The 18,374-nt window shown below is 41.2% G+C and overlaps 1 protein-coding gene, 1 non-coding gene and 1 pseudogene across 5 annotated transcripts in view; 1 reads left to right on the top strand and 2 right to left on the bottom strand.

Annotated features, from left to right (window-relative positions):
• Positions 1 to 18,374, top strand: part of LOC105466046 (activating signal cointegrator 1 complex subunit 1) — a 116,061-nt gene that overhangs the window by 24,731 nt on the left and 72,956 nt on the right. The gene's annotated exons all lie outside the window — the stretch shown is intronic.
• Positions 514 to 17,072, bottom strand: LOC105466045 (large ribosomal subunit protein eL15-like; annotated as a pseudogene).
• On the bottom strand, positions 10,833 to 10,966 carry LOC112423920 (small nucleolar RNA SNORA36 family). The gene has a single exon (XR_003014526.1). It is a non-coding gene; the product is annotated as a small nucleolar RNA SNORA36 family (small nucleolar RNA).

Genomic DNA, 18,374 nt, shown 5'->3' with positions numbered 1-18,374 from the left:
AAAGCAAAGACAAAAAAGTTTCTTATTAGAAACAAGATACGCCATCACTTATTGTCTTCAAACATTATTGCACTTTAACTTTTTTTCCCCCCCTGAGACGGTGTCTTGCTCTGTCGCCCAGGCTGGAGTGCAATAGTGTGATCTCGGCTCACTGTAACCTCTGCCTCCCGGGTTCAAGCGATTCTCCTGCCTCAGCCTCCTGAGTAGCTGGGACTACAGGTGCCTGCCACCATGCCCAGCTAATTTTTATATTTTAAATAGAGACAGGGTTTCACCATGTTGGCCAGGATGGTCTGGATCTCTTGACCTCATGATCCGCCTGCCTCGGCCTCCCAAAGTGCCAGGATTACAGGCGTGAGCCACCGCGCCCAGCCTGCACTTTAACTTTCTTAATTTGACAAAGCATTCATGAAATAATCTGCAGACTAGCTTTAACAGACAAATAACACTTGTAAGCAGACATGACTATCCTAAATTGTTTATTAGGTATGAATTTTACAAACTTTACTTACATTAGTGGTAACAGTGGAGCTGGAAAGTATTGTGCCTTCTCCAGGCTGCCCAGCGAGAACCACCAATAGTGTGGTGGAACTTATGGCCCTTTCCAAGGCCACGGCTCTTTCAGCCTGCATCTCCTTGTGCTTGTGGACTGGTTTGGTGATCCACTGGGTGTCAGGATTTCTTCTGATAGCTTTATGGAATGGATCAATGAGGATAACCTCAAAAAATTTGTATGTGGAATCTTAACCAATCCAGTAAGAATTCAGGACTCTCAGAGCCCCACAGTGGCATCCAGCTCATTCCTCTGCAAGAGACTGAAGGCTTCAGGCAAACTTTAGCTGGTTAACACCACGATGGACAGGCTTGCTGTAAGTTGCACCATTAGGAACTAGGTGTTATCGGCCACCACAGCGAACACGAATCCTATATATAATGTAACCTTGCTTGGTCTTGTAGCCCAATTGGCGCACTTTTATCAGGCCGGGTGGGGAGCCCTGTGGAGGGCAGAGAGCTGGCGGTACTGCCAGCAGCAGACCCTCAGAAGAAAGCACATGACATCAGATTGCTTCTTTCTCCATAGCTCCTGGATATACTTGTATGCACTCATCTTGGCTTCCCTGATGGTTGCTGCCAGATGGAAAGGCTGTACTTTCTTAATCTTATAGTGAAGACAGAAATAAAAGCATTTGGAATAAAATAGAACAATGGTTAATATCTTTGGTTCTTTTTTTTTTTTTTTTTCAGATGGAGTTTTGCTCTTGTTGCCCAGGCTGGAATGCAGTGGTGCGATCTCAGCTTACCACAACCTCTGCCTCCTGGGTTCAAGTGATTTTCCTGCCTCAGCCTCCTGACTAGCTGGGATTACAGGCATGCACCACCACGCCTGGCTAATTTTGTATTTATTTTAGTAGAGACAGAGTTTCTCCATATTGGTCAGGCTGGTCTCAAACTCCTGACCTCAGGTGATCCACCTGCCTCGGCCTCCCAAAGTGCTAGGATTACAGGCATGAGCCACCTTGCCTGACCAATATCTTTGGTTCTTGAGACAGATGGACTTAGTTCTGATTTTGAGTTCTTCAGTCTGTGTGAACTTGGACAAATGAACTTCTCCAAATCTTTATAGCCTACTTGGGAGGGTTGTAGGAAGGATCAAATGAGATGACTGGCTGGACAAGGTAGCTTCGGCCTTCTAAACTCAGCACTTTGGGAGGCCGAGGCTGGAGGATTGCTTGAGCCTAGGAGTTCAAGACTGCCCTGGGCCATTTAGGCAGCCTCTGTCTCTATAGCAAATAAAAAATTAGCTCAGAGTGGTGGCACATATCTGTAGTTTTAACTACTCAGGAGGCTGAGGTGGGAGAATGCTTGAGCCCAGGAAGTCAAGCCTGTAGTGAGCCATGATTGTGCCACTGCACACCAGCCTGGGTGACAGAGTGAGACCCTGTCTCAAAATAAATGTATGAGATGACATAAAGAACTCAGCATGGTACTTGATGCATAATAAGCGTTTAATAAATGGCAGCTGCTACTCCTGCTATACTTTACTGCCAGTTAAAGTTGTTAGTATTATTTGGAGGGTAAAGAGTAGATAAAGGGTAGCTTTGAAAGTTGTGGCAAAGTGAAAATGTTTTGGGTGAAAACTTTTACAATATTCTTTTTTCTTTCTTTTCTTCCTTACTTCCCCTTTCCCTTTCCCTTTCTCCTTTTCCTTTCCTTTTTTCGATCAGGTCCATATTGCTAATGGTAGTCTTAGGTGTTAGAATACAGTGAGACATGGACATGCAGTGTTAGAAGTATTAAAAACCAGGTCGGGCACGGTGGCTTATGCCTGTAATCCCAGCACTTTGGGAGGCCGAGGCGGGTGGATCACTTGAGGTCAGGAGTTCAAGACCAGCCTGGCCAACATGGTGAAACCCCATCTCTACTAAAAATACAAAAATTAGCTGGGCGTGGTGGTACGCACCTGTAATCCCAGCTACTTGGGAGGCTGAGGCAGGAGAATCGCTTGAACCCAGAAGGTAGAGGCTGCAGTGAGCCGAGATCATGCCACTGCACTCCAGCCTAAGTGACAGAGTGAGACTATCTCAAAAAAAAAAAAAAAAAAAAAAAAAAAAAAAAGAAGTGTTAGAAACCAAGTGCTTTTGTGGGGTAGGGGATGAGAATTAGTAAAATTGCTTATTTGTGAAGAGGCCTATGAAGGTGAATAGATTCAGATTGGGCAAATACAAGAGATGGCCTGAGCTTAGTGTAGAATTGTAAAACCAATTTTTTTCTTTTTTTTTTTGAGACAGACTCTCGCTCTGTCGCCCAGGCTGAAGTGCCATGGTGTAATCTCGGCTCACTGTAAGCTCTGCCTCCTGGGTTCAAGCAATTCTCCTGCCTCAGCCTCTCCAGTAGCTGGGACTACAGATGGCCACCACCTGTAACTGTAAAAAGTCAGTGTCAATAAGTTTAATCATTCACACCTGGTTGATTTTTGTATTTGTAAAACCAGTTTTAATGACTAACTTTGCATTTATGTGCTTAAATAAGGCCATATCTATAAGGAAAATACATATATGTGAATGTTAATATCAGTGAGCCATCAGAAAATCATTTTTCCCCTTAACATTTTGTAACAAGATGGCTTCATTCTCAGTGGGAATGGAGAGTGGGGTAGGAGATCAGAAACGCTGAGGTTTCAGTATAGTCCAGTACTGTTTTGGGGAATGAGGGCTGGTAAGTTTTGAAATTATTTAACTGGTAAATGCGAACTAGTTGAAGCTCAGTCATTGATATATTCTTTGGAATGATACAAATACCAGGTATGAGACAAGCAGATGTGTAATAAGTTAGTCTTTTTTTTTTTTTTTTCTGGGTACGTGCATGCACATCTGCTTTCTTGGATTTCTTTTTTGGCTGCTGATATGGCTGACAGGGAACAAACATTGGAATTACTGCTTTAATTTGGCCAGAATGAGCTTGTTTGCTGTGAACATCATGCTGGCCTTAATCAGTCCAAAGGACTTCCTTCCTGCTTTCAGGGAGACTGCATATTAACATAATCTCTTTTCTGTCTTCAAATCAGGCCCTGATAACAGCTGGAAATAAGCACAGCATTAAAGAGGAAATCAGTAAAGGACCATTATCTAGATTATATGGAAGAGATTTTTAGTAAGTTTCATTCTGATGTTAGAATGACACGAAGATGGCTATGAAAGCCTGTAAGCACTTTCCAATAGTACTCTGCATTTATGACTCAATTTATGTGAGTTCTCTTCTACAAGGTTTGAAGAGCAAATACCTGTTCACAGAGATAGCAGTTGTTTTCTGAGAGACTGTGGGGTTTTCAGTTCTTTTGACTCCTCTGAAACTCATTTGACATCTCTGAGAGTTTCCTCATCTTTAAAGTAGGGATGATCTCAACATTCCCTTGCTTAATAGCATAAGAAAAAGATAGCATCTCTTGGTACAAAATCTCTTGGTTCATAAATTTTTTGAATATACATGTATATTTGTAATATATGTTTATTCTCCAGGTGCAGTGGTGGGCACCCCAGCTACTCAGGAGGCTGAGGCAGGAGGAGAGCTTGAGCCCAGGAGTTCAGCCTGGGCAATGTAGTAAGACCATGTCTCTACAAAAAAAAAAAAAAAAAATTATATTCTTTTATATTATATTACTTTTTAAATTAATACTTATATTTCAGGTCCATACATTAGAAGCTAACTCCCATTTTTAATTGCTGTGAAGTATTCTGTGAATGTACCTTAGTTTATTTAATCAATCCTCTATTGATGGAACATTGGAGGAAATTATTTTTATTAAATAACACTGCAGTGAACATCTGTACATGCATCTTTTTGTCTTTGACTCCTGGTTTCTTTGGGATAAATTCTAAGAGGTAGAATGACATGGGTTAAGGGAATGCAAACTTTAAATTTTTTCATAGTTTTTTCCATTCTGTTTTAAAAGTCAGTTTTAATGAGTTATACTTTATATACAACATTATAATGCACTCGTTTTAAGAATATGACTTGATGAGTTTTGATAAAGGTATACACCAATGTAACAACCATCACAAACAAGATACTGAATGTTTGTATCACCCTCAAATATTTCTTTCCTCTGCAGTTGATGCCCTCTCCCTCCCCTCTCACCTCCTACCATTGATTCCAGGCAACCACTAATCTATTTTGTGTTGCTATTAGGTTTCCCTTTTCTAGAACTTTATATGAATGGAATTATATGATATGTAGTCTTTTGTGTGACTTTGTTTTTGGTTCAACATTAATATTTTTGGGAGTCATTCATGTTGTGTGTTATGGGAGTTTGCTGCTTTTTATTGTTGAGTGGTATTTCTTTGCATGAATGTACCACTTTATTCATTCAACCCTGATAGATGTTTGGGTGGTTTATAGCTGGAGATTTCTTTATCTGTTCAACCCTGATAGATGTTTGGATGGTTTCTAGTCTTTGGCCATTATAAATTTGTGCGGAAATCTTTGTGTTCAGTATATGTTTTTATACCTCTTGGGTAAATACTCAGTAGTGTAATTGTTGGATCATGTGTATGTTTAGTTTTATAGGAAACCGTCAGATCTTTTCCCAAGGTGGTTGTGCCTCTTTTATACTGCTACAAATAATGTATGAGAGTTTAGGTTGCTCCACATTCTTACCAACACTTAGTAGTGTCTATCTTTTTTTAATTTAACCCTGTCTAGTGGGCATCTCATCATGGTAGCTCATTGTGGTTTTTATATACATGGCTGATGCTGCGAAGCATCTTTTCATGTGCTCATTGCCTATTTGTATATCTGCCTTTGTGAAGTACCTGTTCCAATATTTTGTCCATTTTTGTTGTTGTTAATGGTATTTTAGCTTTTTCTCTTTATGGTGAAATATACATAACATAAAGTTTACCATTTTAACCTTTTTTAAAAAAGTGCATGATATTGTTTATTTAACTTTTTTTTTGTTTCTTACTATTGTGTTATAATTTTTTCTTTTTTTTTTTGAGGCAGAGTCTTGCTCTGTCGCCCAGGCTGAAGTGCAGTGATCTTGGCTCACTGCAAGCTCTCTATCAATACTGATTTTCTATCTACTTGTTCTTTTAATTATTGAGAGATGAGTGTTGAAATCTCCACCTATAACTGTGGATTCATCTATTTCTCTTTTCATTTCTATCAGTTTTTTCCACACTTTCTTAATAAGATCCTTTTATAATTATAAAATGTTTTCTATTCCTGATAATATTCCTTGTTCTGGTCTACTTTTTTGATGTTAATATAGCCATTCCAACTTTCTTTTCTTTTTTTTTTTTTTTGAGACGGAGTCTCACTCTGTCGCCCAGGCTGAGTGCAGTGGCGCGATCTCGGCTCACTGCAAGCTCTGCCTCCCAGGTTCACACCATTCTTCTGCCTCAGCCTCCTGAGTAGCTGGGACTATAGGCGCCCACCACCACGCCCGGCTAATTTTTTTTATTATTTTTAGTAGAGATGGGTTTTTACTGTGTTAGCCAGGATGGTCTCGATCTCCTGACCTCATGATCTGCCCGCCTTGGCCTCCCAAAGTGCTGGGATTACAGGTATGAGCCACTGCGCCCGGCCTCTAACTTTGTTTTGATTAACGTTTGTACTATATATGTATTTATTTCCTTTTACTTTTAACATATTTGTGTCTTTATATTCAAAACAGGTTTCTTTTTAGACAGCATATAGTTAGGTATTGTTTCTTATTTTCAAATTGCAGTCTGACATCTCTACCTTTTAACTGGAGTAGATAGAACATTTACATTTAATGTAATTTTAGCTATGGGTGGATTAAATCTACCATCTTAGTCTTTGTTTCTCTTTGTCTCTTCTTTATTTATATTTTTGGTCTTCTTTGTTCTTTTGTTGTTTGTTTCTGTTTGACTCTTCTTTGTACCCCCCCCCCCCTTTTTTTTGGATTGAGGGTTTATTTATTTATTTATTTTTTTGAAACTGAGTCTCGCTCTGTTACCCAGGCTGGAGTGCAGTGGTGCAGGCTTGGCTCACTGCAACCTCCACCTCCTGGGTTCAGGTGATTCCCCTGTCTCAGCCTCCTGGGTAGCTGGTACTACAGGTGCATGCTACCACACCTGGCTCATTTTTGTATTTTTAGTAGAAATGGGGTTTCACCATGTTGGCCAGGCTGGTCTCCAACTCCTGACCTCAGGTGATCCGCCCTCCTTGGCCTCCTAGAGTGCTGGGATTATAGGTGTGAGCCACCATGCCCAGCCTAAGATTTCTTGTAGTTCAGGTCTGCTGGAAATAATTTCTGTCAGCTTTTATTTGTTTGAAAAAATTTTTAATTCACCTTTTTTGGAAGATTTTTACTAGTTATAGAATTCTAAATAGTTTATTCTTCTAGGGCTGTGAACATATAATTCCACTGTCTTCTGGCATTTATTGTTTATTTTATTTTTTATTAAAAAACTTTTTTTTTTTGAGACATGGTCTCACTCAGATACCCAGGCTGGAGTGCAGTGGTGCAGTCTTGGCTAACTGCAACCTCCACCTCCTGGACTCAATCCTCCTGCCTCAGCCTCCCAAGTAGCTGATACTATAAGTGTGTACCACCATGCCCAGCTAATTTTTGTAATTTTTGTAGAGATGGGGTTTTGCTGTGTTGCCCAGGCTGGTCTCAAACTTCTGGGCTCAAGCAATCCAACTGTGTCAGCCTCCCAAAGTTCTGGGATGACAGGTAAAGAGAGCATTGTTTTTTTTTTTTTTGAGATGGAGTCTTGTTCTTTCGCCAGGCTGGAGTGCAATGGCGAGATCTCAGCTTACTGCAACCTCTGCCTCCCAGATTCAAGTGATTCTCCTGCCTCAGCCTCCCAAGTAGCTGGGACTACAGGCACATGTCACCATGTCCAGCTAATTTTTGTATTTTTAGTAGAGATGGGGTTTCACCACATTGGCCAGGGTGGTCTCGGTCTTTTGACCTTGTGACCTGCCCACCTCGGCCTCACGAAGTGCTGGGATTACAGGCGTGAGCCACCGCGCCCGGCCAGGAGAGCGTTCTTTTCTTTTCTTTTTTTTTTTTAGACAGGGTCTCATGTTGTCATCCAGGCTGGAGTTCAGTGGCACTATCTTGGCTCACTGAAACTTCTACCTCCCAGGCTCAGGCGATCCTCCTGCCTCAGCTGATCCTCCCACCTTAGTCTCTTGAGTAGCTGGGACTACAGGCGTGTGCCACCATTCCCAACTAATCTTTTGTATTTTTGATAGAGATGGGATTTCACTATATTGTCCAGGCTGGTCTCGAACTCCTGAGCTCAAGTGATGCACCCATCTTGGCCTCCCAAAGTGCTGGGATTATAGGTGTGAGCCACCGGCCCCAAGAGCATTCTTTATTTTGTGTTTTTCTTATATTTCCTCTTGTTTAGCTTTAAGTTACACTTTCTCAGTCAGAGTACTGTATAGGTAATGTTATGTCCTCAGGCTGTCACATCTAGGGGCATGTAATCTGTGTCTGCATTACATAGGTGATGTTACATTTGAATCAACGTGCTACTCAGTTTCTCCTAAGTGTAATGACTGTATTTTATTTTTGTCTTGCAACTAATAAGCAATCTGCAGGGAGATACTTCAAAAGATCGTTCAAATATCCTGTTCCTCATTAACATGTCTCCCTGGGTTCTGTATCCATTGATGATTCTTGCCTGATCCAATCTTTTACCATGATGGTTGCAAAATGATCATTTTCCAACTCTAAAGCAGTCTCTCTGCATTTAGTAGTTAGCTTTCTACACCCTACTATAAGGAGGAGACCTACCTTCTCCCCTTACTTCATAATTTATCTATTTATTATTGGTATGGTTTTATGAATTTTTCTTTTTTCAAGGATTTATATAAGTTACTATTGTGCTTAATTATTTTGGTCGTTTAAAAAATTATCTCAGATTGTCCCGGGGTCTTCTCAAACCTTTTTTGGGGATATGTCTTCCTTGGGCCTGTGCATGTGCCTTTTTTTTTGTTGTTAAACAAAATATTTAAAGACAGGGTCTCACTCTGTCATCTAGGCTGGAGTGCAGTGGTGCATTCATGGCTCACTGTAGCCTTGAACTCCTGGGCTCAAGTGATCCTCCCAACTCAGCCTCCTGAGTGGCTGGGACTACAGGCATGGGCCGCCATGCCTAGTTCATAGCATATGCTTTTTTTTTTTTTTTTTTTTTTAAAGTTCGCCTGTAGAACATCATACACCCGGGCCTGTCGGGGGCTAGGGGGCTAGGGGAGGGATAGCATTAGGAGAAATACGTAATGTAGATAATGGGTGCAGCAATCCACCATGATATGGATATACCTATGTAACAAACCTGCATGTTCTGCACCCCAGAACTTAAAGTATAATAATAAAAAAAAGACCAGAAAAAAAAACCAAAATAAAATATGAATAAGTATATAAAAAAATAAAGTTCCCCTGTATATGTAGCTGCTTTTAAATGTCCTAATTTCACTGAGTCTTACCTCTAATTCTTCTTGGACCCTCAGGTGGTCTATTGTATTCCTCTGCCAGCAATCCTTTTGCCCCAGGTACTCACGATATGCACTCTCTCACCCTGCCGTGGTTCCTGCCACTGCTTTCAGTGGCCTCCAGCCTGGTATCCAGACTATGCCACCATTCCCATTAGCCCTCCGAGTGAGGTGAGACAGCAGTCAGTTCCTCAGGCAGCCCCACACAAGCCAGAACATTGAAGCTAGTTCTATTTTTGCTCCATCCTGAGGGAAGAGCTGGAAATTGGATAGCTTCTTCCCATTGATGGGACAAGGTGGGACAGATTGAGTGGGACAAGGATGAATGAAAATGGCACAAAGTTTTCTACCACTTTGAAGTGTGACCTTTTCATGGTTAGGTGTATGTTTGGTTCCTGCAACTTCTTAACTGGTTTTTAGGGTTTTTCTAAAGCTACTTTGGTCTGTATGTTGTTATTTGATGTGTCCATGGGGGAATGAGGGCCTACAACTTCCTAGTCTCCGTTTTTGCTGTTTCACTCCAGTTTTGTATAATTTTCAGTCATTATTTCCTCGGATGTCTTTTCTTTCCTTTTTTCTCGTTTCCTTCTGGAACACCGATTACATGTGTATCAGAATACTTGAGGCCGGGCGCAGTGGCTCACACCTGTAATCCCGGCACTTTGGGAGGCTGAGGTGAGTGGATCTCTTGAGGTCAGGAGTTTGAGACCAGGCTGGCCAACATGGTGAAACCCCATCTCTACTAAAAATACAAAAATTAGCTGGGCATGGTGGCACATGTTTATAATCCCAGGTACTTGGGAGGCTGAGGCATGAGAATCGCTTCAACCTGGGAGGTGGAAGTTGCAATGAGCTGAGATGGTGCCACGGCCCTCCAACCTGGGCAACAGAGTGAGACTGTCTCAAAAAAAAAAAAAAAATCACTTGATATTGGTGCACAAGTTACTGAAATTCTGTCCAGATGTTTTTTTCCCTCTGCTTCGGTTTTCCAAAAATAGTTAAATATTCCTTAAGTCTCATGTATAGTTCATGAAAAAAAAGAAAAAAAAATTAAATATTCCTTTACTGTTCAAAATTTTTGTTTTTCCAATTTTATAATATTAAAATCTGTTTATCTTCTTTTTTTAAAATTTCAGCTTCTATTTTGTTTTTATTTTATTTCTGAAAAGCAACCATGTATGAAAATAATTCAGTTTCTTTTTATCTTAGCTCATCAGACCTGACTTCCTAAAACTGAATGTAACTTGTCTGTTAGTCCAAGCTCAGTAAGTCTTCAGCCTCATCAGTCCCATCTCTTCTAGGCATCTTTAACTGTTGATGTATTAGACCCAAGCAGGCATTTTTTGTAAGATGAGAGGCAAATAGGCCAGGTGCGGTGGCTCACGCCTGTAATCCCAGCACTTTGGGAGGCCGAGGCAGGTGGATCACAATGTCAAGAGATTGAGACCATCCTGGCCAACATGGTGAAACCCTGTCTCTACTAAAAATACAAAAATTAGCTGGGCATGGTGGTGTGTGCCTGTATTCCCAGCTACTTGGGAAGCTGAGGCAGGAGAATTGCAGGAGAATTGCTTGAACCAGGGAGGTGGAGGTTGCAGTGAGCCAAGATCATGCCACTGCACTCTAGCCTGGTGACAGAGTGAGACTCTGTCTCCAAAAAAAAAAAGAGAGAGAGAGAGGCAGTTGAACAGAATAATGCTTTTTTTTTTTTTTTTTTTTTTTAAATATTTTTGTTTGTTTATTTATTTTGAGACAGAGTCTTACTCTGTCGCCCAGGCTGGAGTGCAGTGGCCCTATCTCAGCTCACTGCAAGCTCCGCCTCCTGGGTTTATGCCATTCTCCTGCTTCAGCCTCCCGAGGAGCTGGGACTACAGGTGCCCACCACCCAGAATAATGGTTTCTAACTAATCATCTCCTGTAGCCCATTTCAGTGTCCCAAAGTTTAGTTAACAGAATAGGGAAGCTGCCTTGAACTGAACTCAATACTTGGGAATCAGCTTCTATTTTAGATTCAGAGGTACATGTGTAGGTTTGTTACATGGGTATATTATGTAATGCTGAGGTTTGGGTATGACTGATGCCGTCACCCATGCTGCTTCAGGTTGTATAGTTTCTATAGTTGTGTCTTCACGTTCACTGATTTTTTTTTGAAGTGTCTAATCTTTTGTTAATCCCATTTGATGGAATTACCATTTTTGATTTTTGATTTTTATATATTTTATGAGACAGGGTCTCATTCTGTTGCTCAGGCTGGCATGCAGTGGTGCGATCTTGGCTCACTGCAACCTCTGCCTCCTGGGTTCAGGTGATTCTCCTGCCTCAGCCTCCCGAGTAGCTGGGATTACAGGCACATGCCACCACACGTGGCTAATTTTTGTATTTTTAGTAGAGACAGGGTTTCACCATGTTCGTAAGACTGGTCTTAAATTCCTGGCCTCAAGTGATCTACCTGCCTAGCCTTACCAAAGTGCTGAGATTACAGGTGTGATCCACCGTGCCTGGGTAGCTCTTTTGTTTTTTATCTCTTGAAGTTCCATTTGGTTCTTTTTTTTTTTTTTTTTTTTTAAGACAGGGTCTCACTCCGTTGCCCAGGCTGGAGTGCAGTGGCACAACCTTGGCTTACTGCAACCTCTGCCCCCCGGGTTCAAGCAATTCTTATGCCTCAGCCTCCTGGGTAGCTGGAATTATAGGCATGTGCCAACATGGCTGGCTAATTTTTGTATTTTTAGTAGAGATGAGGTCTCACCATGTTGACCAGGCTGGTCTCAAGCTCCTGACCTCAAGTGATCCACCTGCCTTGGCCTCCTAAAGTGCTGGGATTATAGGCGTGAGCCACCGCACCCAGCTGGTTTTTTAAAAAATATTTTTCTTTTCTGTCATTAGTATTTTTATGTTTTGTTTTTTTTTTTTTTTAAAGTTGAGTTTCATCACTGGAACATTTGGATTGTTTCCACTTATGGGATATTATGAATAAAGCTGCTATTCATGCATTTTTTTTTCCTGCTAGTAATCTATGATATTGTAAATTAGCCTGAGTGTCCCACTGTTTTTATTCACTCAATTGATAATTGAATGATATATAAAATAGCAAATATTTATTGAGCTTTATATTTTGCTAGACAGTGTTCTAAATGCCTCCTATGCTCATTTTGTTTAATCTTCATTCCCTCCCTATGAGGTAGGTATTTATATCTCATTTCACTGATGAAGGAATGGAAGCTTAGAGACAGTAACTTGCCTAAGGTGCCACAGCTAGTGGATGCCACAGTGTTAAGTAGAGCAGTGATACGAAGTTGTGTAGGATCTAGCATCTGCTCTAGTTTATATAATCCAATAGAACAAATAGTTGACAGTTCTGGGGGTCACTGAGGAAAAGTTATTTGAATGGGAAAAAAAATACCCTGTGAAACAATTGAAGACGTTTTGATGGTTGCTTGCTAATCAGCTGACCAACTGCTAACCAACTATATCAATCTTTCAGCAGGCATTTTCAAGTGAGAACAGCCTTGACTGGAATTCGGTAATAATTTGGACAGTATTTGAGGGTTTAAAAAAGAGCAGCAGGCCAGGCGCAGTGGCTCACAGCTGTAATCCCAGCCCTTTGGGAGGCCAAGGCAGGTGAATCAGTTGAGCCCAAGAGTTTGAGATCATCCTGGGAAGCATGGTGAAAACTTGTCTCTACAAAACATACAAAAATTAGCCAGTCTGGACAACAAAGCAACCTCCTGTCTCGCCGGGGGGGGGGAAAGAAAAGCAGAGCTTTCCACTTTTGCTTGGGTTATTATTCAAATCATATGCTCTTCCTGAACTGTTCAAAAGAAGTGTCATATGGATCAGATATTATCTAAGGATGTGTTCATTATGATGTCTGCCTTCAGTCCTGGTTCAGGACTTAAGAAGGTGAGACTCTTCATCTTCTAAAAAAAATTGATGTTATTAATGTTTATTTCCTTTTTTGAGAAGGTGAATTTATTTTTCTTTATAACTCATGACAAATACATCACGTGCTTTTGGGATCTCTGATATGAAAGGTTCTGTTGAAATGTCAGGTTATAGTTTACCCTACCTTATGAGTTTTCTATTGCTGTATAAAAAATTACCACAATCTTAGCAGCCTAAAACCACACCCATGTATCATCTCACAGTTCTCTTTAAGTTTCATAGTTCTGCAGGGCAGAGGACCCAGTGGACTGGACTGGGCTCTCTGCTTAGGGTCTCACAAGGCCAAAATCAAGATGTTGACCAGACTGGTATCTCATCTGGAGGCTCTTAGGAAGAATCAACTTCCATGTTCATTCAGGTTGTTGGCAGAATTCAGATCCTTGTGTCTATACATCTGAAAGTGCCATTTCCTTGATACATAGCTGCTCTGGCTTCATCAAATCCTTCTCATGTCAGATCTGACTTCTGCCACCAGCCAAAGACTGCTTTTTAAATAGCTCATGTGTATAGATTAGGCTCATTGGGATAATCTCTCTCTCTTAAAGTCCGCTGTACCATATAACACAATATAATTCATAGGATTGATACATTATCACAGCCACAGGGTCCACCTACAACCTGGATTATACCAGGACAAAAGGGCATTAGGGGTCAGTCTGAGAATTCCATCACAGCTATTAATTTTCATTGTTAAACGTTGTTGTGAAGGTCACATTTTTGGGGCAACAGGCAACTTTTCTACGCTCAGGTCTCATTCTATCCTCCTGATCATCCTTCCTTGAACATAATTCTTTCTTCCTTTGAAACAGTCGGCCTCTTTTTCCTCTTTGTTTGGTAGCAGACTTGTCCTTGACCTCACCCTTTGCTCTTCAAGGAAACTGAATTTACCTTTTAGGATAGCATTCCCTGAAATCACCTTTGTTTGTGTTCATCTGTTATATAAGAAATATTGTTTGACTGCAGACATTATCACTATCATCCCTGTGCTTCAGTTCCCTAAGCCTGAGTATTTAATGTAGGATTTAGCTGCTCACAGACATTGGCAAGCTATTCTTCATCTGCGTGATCTGCAGATAAGCTACACCTTATTTTTTCACTCGTTTCTTGCATTAAGATTCAAAGATGTCTCATTGCCTACAAATTCAGGAAGTATATTACAACCCTGTATATCTCTCAATCATTCTTTAGCTAGTAATGCTGCTATAATTCCACTTTATCTCACAGCAGGGTCCAGTAGAAAGCACATCAGTAATGAAAAACAGTAATTCAAAACCATGTGCAGTGGAACATTTGAAGGCTTATAGATCCATCTGAAGCAACAGGGGATTTCTCAGGCTGCCTAGAGAACCTGAATCGGTTATAGCTGCAGAAACTGCATAATTCTGCTCATATTGCAGCGTGAAGGTTTACACTGGGCAGAATGGGTAATGGGTCTGCATCCCCCTAACTCCCTCAGGCAGGGTTTTTTTTTCCGGTTAGTATTAGTGACTGAAGAAGAAAATGTTTATATAAAAGCTTTAGTGTATAATTTAGGATTTTTCATGTATAAGGGGAGTTGCAGGATTTGTAGTTAACTTTTGAACTGATTTAGAATGAAGATGGGATAGTTGTCTTTGGTTTTAAGGAAAATTGTAAAACCCCCTGATTTCTGATGTTCAGTAGGAAAGTAAGAAAAGAAAATATTTAAAAGTTTCATATATTGTCCCATTTTGGGGAAGATACTAGTTTTGAACAGGTTTTTGTGTCTTATTGATTCATGCACTATTTATTAAATGTCTACTTTATACCAGGTATACATAACATATAGGACATATTATGTGCCAACAATGGACTCTGCTGTTAAGGATCCCATACTCTAGGGTGTAGGAAATAGACTTCTTCCAGAAATAGTTGCAGTGTTGTGAGATAAGTGCTACTAGATAAATGCAATGGGTATCCAGAGGAGAAATTCTGTAGTGGTTGGAGAAGGCTTGATAAAGGAGCTGACAATTGAACATTCTTGAAGGGACAGGAGTTTGGGCTAGGCAGGCAAATGGGGCAGGGAGCATTGCGCAGAGGAAATGTCACTTGTGAGGTATTCAGGGGAGAGTGAGGAATTTGTTAAGGCTGGTACTTAGAAAGAGGTAGAGTTAGGAAGAGGTAGGAGTTAAGAGTGGAAATGACATGGCTCCCAAGTTGTGAAAGCTCTTGTGTGGGTTAAGGATTTTGAATGTAATATCCTATAGATAGTAAGAAAATAGTTAAGACTGGGCATAGTAGGTCACACCTGTAATCTTAGCACTTTGGGAGGCTGAGGTGGGAGGATCCCTCGAGTCCAAGAGTGTGAAACCAGCCTGGGCAACATAATGAAACTCCATGTCTACAAACAATAAAAAAAATTAGCCAGGCATGGTGGTGTGTACCTGTGATCCCAGCTACTTGGGAGGCTGATTGCTTGAGTGGGAGAAGGATTGCTTGAGTCCAGAGATAGAGGTTACAGTAGCCATGATTATGACACTGCACTCTAGCCTGGCTGACAGAGCGAGATCCTGTCTCCAAAAGAAAGAAAGAAACAAACTAGTTGAGATTTTAAGCAAGGACTGTGATGAACTTAGCACCGTAGGAAAAAAATGGAAGGCAGTGTGGAGGATGCCTTGAGAGGTAAGGAGTTGGGCACCAAGGCAGGTACCAGTTGGGAGGCTATCAATACTGTCTATTGAAAGGACAGGGTTTGTGGCATATTCAGGAGGGGATGTATTCCAAAGATATTACAGAGTTCTGCTCTGAAGTTGGGATAATAATGGTATTTATGTTACAGTGTTGATATGAAGAGTAAATGAGTTAAGAAGTTTAAGGTGTTTGGAGCAGAGCATGGCACATAGTGCCGAATAAGTATTATTGTTGTTATAATTGTTCTAATTATTGCGGTACCAAGTAAGACTTGTAATAATCCCATGGGTTACAAAATGGAGGGGAGGGAAGGAGTGGCATTAAGAAGCAGCAGCAGATCTCTCTTACGCTATTAACCCATCAGAAATGTGAGAGGGACTAGGGTCTGTCTTTGGGAATAAATGTAAGTTGAGTAAATGCCTTGCTAACGAGTGCTTTCAAGTAACTATGGAGGAATAGTGAAGCTTTTAGAAGCGCAGGCTGAAGGATTCTTTGTGCTCATCTAAGGTAAGTGGGGTGGTGCATCCGTTAGTGAGGGGAGATGCTCTTCACTCGTCTTTAGTGGGTAAAGATCTTTTTTTTTTTTTTTTGAGACGGAGTCTCGCTGTGTCACCCAGGCTGGAGTGCAGTGGCGCGATCTCGGCTCACTGCAAGCTCCGCCTCCCGGGTTTACGCCATTCTCCTGCCTCAGCCTCCGAGTAGCTGGGACTACAGGCGCCCGCCACCACGCCCGGCTAGTTTTTTGTATTTTTAGTAGAGACGGGGTTTCACCATGTTAGCCAGGATGGTCTTGATCTCCTGACTTCGTGATCCACCCGCCTCGGCCTCCCAAAGTACTGGGATTACAGGCTTGAGCCACCGCACCCGGCCTGTGGGTAAAGATCTTTAGACAATGCATGAGAAGTTCTTTTCTCTGGTCAATATAAAAGCCCATGCTTGAGTATTTGTCCACGTTTTAAGAACCTCTCCACTTTCTTGTAATTATGTATGAATAAATAGAATTTATAAGCCAGGAGAAACAAAACCCTTTTTTCTAAAGCTTATACAGCTTAACACAGTATTTCATTAATAGCACATAGTGACTTGCAAATCAAAGTCAGCTTTTCTGAACATTTCTAAAGAATAATGGAAATGACTCAGCAGAGCCTGATTTAGCTTCCAGTGCTGCTTTAAAAGGGAGAGCAAAGATGGCATTTGTCTAGTGCTGCACAGTCATGTAAAAAGGAAGAGGGGGAAGCTTGTATTAATTCCATACTACTGTGTGCCAGAGACTTCACTTGTGTTTCATTTAATCTGTAGAGCAAACCTGAGAAGTATTGTCTGTTTTATAGATGATGAAATTAAGCTTTGTAGCAACTGAGTAACTCACCTGGGGTCATGCTGCTGATAGTTGGCAGAATTTGAACATAGGCCTGTCTGGTTGCATAGCCAAATGCCCTTTTCATCACTTTGCCGTATTGGAATGACTTCTTTATATGAATGAACTTCATATCACCTGCCCAGAAGCAATTCTACAGGATTTGGCCATAAAAAAAGAAAGAAAATACGACGAGTATAGGGAAAGCATGCATGTTTTCTCTTTTTCCTTGCATAGAATATCAGAAAGTGAATTGGTAGATCCCTCACACATAATCTATTTTGTTAGCAGATAATTATTTAGGTTTTGTGGGAACATGTAAAAAGTTTATAGGTCCTTTGACTTACAGGTAAACCAGGCCACCTCCCTTATTTTACAGAGGAGGAAGCCGAGGCTAGAAAAGTGACATGATTTGCCTAATTACAGCTGCTTTGTGACACAGTTGGAATTAGAATCCTAGACTCTCTACTCCGGGTTAAAGGCACAAACCTTTGTTACACCTGGAGTTCCTAAAAGATATATGTGAATATGATTTAAGAATTATTTTTTGTCTCTGGCAATTGGCATGTACCATCAAGGCAGAGGACTATAAATTATTTACATTCTGGGTGCTACACATTTGGATCAGATTCTTCACTATCATGTAGTGGAGCGTGAGCTTACAGGTCTATGTCTGGAGAGAGGCCTCCCTTCTACTTGCTGACAGCTCTGGCAGTTGCACCTGTGTTATATCCCATCTCATGGAAAGGATGGTTGAGCTTTAAGGAAGCAGAGAATGCTTCATGATGGACTAATCCATACTGCTCTCTACTGGCCTTTTCCCCAAGCTTGATATCTGTAGATTTTATTATGTCTTGTTAGTTGTTCCTACTAATAGTATTATGAGCACTTCTGCCCCAGTCGAGCCCAGGGTGCTGGATTAAAAGTGATACCAGTGAAGGGCCTGTGATGATGTGGTGACTGCTAGTGGTAAATCATGAGCTGCAGTTTGAATGAGAGGGCTAAGGTCCGTGCACCCAGGACTGATGAGTCAGGACATGACCTTGAACTCGGTGAACTGTGAGTTGGGCATGTACATAAGTTTTCTTTAGAGGAAGCTTTTGCATGCATGCATGAGGCTTTATTTAACAAGAAAGAAACTGAGGCTCAGTGGTGGTGTGACTTAGCCATAAATAAACATGTTTATTTTCATACACAAAACTGCCCCAGGAAATTCCTGTTACTTCACCTTTGCTTCTCCCTGCTGGGTGGAAGGTCAATACCATTAGAACTTTGAGGCGCCAGCCTGGGTGGCCAACCTAATGGAGTAAGATAGTTCCAGCTCCAAGTAATGGCGAACTTGGAGCAGGGCCCAGTGTAATTAAACCCCTGCAGTAAAGAATTTGACGTTGGTTGGTCTTCATTCATCTCAGTGAATGGGCTTGCAGCAGGAATATGATATATTCCGAGCAAA

Source organism: Macaca nemestrina, chromosome 9 (genome assembly GCF_043159975.1).
Source record: "Macaca nemestrina isolate mMacNem1 chromosome 9, mMacNem.hap1, whole genome shotgun sequence".
NCBI lineage: Eukaryota > Metazoa > Chordata > Mammalia > Primates > Cercopithecidae > Macaca > Macaca nemestrina.
This window is presented reverse-complemented; position numbering and strand designations above follow the sequence as displayed.